Source organism: Arachis duranensis, chromosome 6, assembly GCF_000817695.3.
Source record: "Arachis duranensis cultivar V14167 chromosome 6, aradu.V14167.gnm2.J7QH, whole genome shotgun sequence".
In the NCBI taxonomy this organism is placed as follows: Eukaryota; Viridiplantae; Streptophyta; class Magnoliopsida; order Fabales; family Fabaceae; genus Arachis; species Arachis duranensis.
Window position 1 is genome coordinate 104,624,480 of NC_029777.3, and position 1,139 is coordinate 104,625,618.

Below are 1,139 nucleotides of genomic sequence, written 5' to 3' on the forward strand. Positions count from 1 at the left end.
GAAATTGAAAAGTCATAATGACATATTAGGAGTCAAAGTTTTGATTAGGGGTCTTATATCCCATGAGATCAATTGAAGAATATATATTGACCTGTTAGTTTGTCGTCTAATATTATGTCATATGGTAGATAATAAAATTTTTCGTAAGAAACTAAGTCAATTTACGAAAGAAAAAAAAAACTCTCCAATGACTGATTAAAACTGAAGGACTAACTTGATAAATTAAAAAATTGATCAACTAATTTTATTAGGAATTCGATAAATACTTTTTTAACCTTTTATATGAGCATAAACTCCGCCTATGTTACACTTGCGGTACATAGCCGGTCCCAAGCCCGGATAAAGGAGGAGGGTTGTGTTAGGTCTTCGGCAACCAACGTAAAAATATAGCCGAACCCCCCATGACATGAATCAAAGACATTATTGCGCTAAAGCTAGGTCGTTACCCGGAAGTAACGCGCCGTATGGCTCGAGTACGGTGTCAAAGCAAGAGCCGCTGCATCGGTGCCCGGATGTAGTGTTAAATGAGCAAGGGTTCTCGCGTTTTCGTGAACGAACGAGGGTAAATAAGCTAGTTCACAAAGGAAAAGGTAAAGGTCGAAGTGACAAAAGGTTGAGATTTGGGACATGGAACATAGGCACTCTAACAGGAAAGTCCATGGAGGTGGTGGACACCATGACAAGGAGGAAGATTAACATTATGTGCCTACAAGAAACGAAATGGGTTGGTGCAAAGGCTAGGGAGTTGGATTCTTCTGGTTTCAAACTTTGGTATACAGGAAAGGTGAAGAATAGGAATGAGGTTGGAATAATTGTGGATAAGCAGTGGAAGAAGGACGTAGTTGATGTCAAGAGGGTGGGAGATCGGATCATCTCTATCAAACTTGTGGTGGAGGGAGGTGCTTTCCATGTGATTAGCGCCTATGCACCGCAAGTGGGTTCGGACGAACAACACAAGATAAGGTTTTGGGAGGATCTAGAGAGTTTGGTTCAAGGCATACATTTGGGAGATAAGATTTTCTTAGGAGGAGATTTAAATGGCCATGTTGGGAGAGAAGTGAATGGATATGGGAGTATTCACAGAGGCCATGGTTTCGGGGTAGTCAATGGCGAGGGTAAAACTATTTTGGACTTTTCCT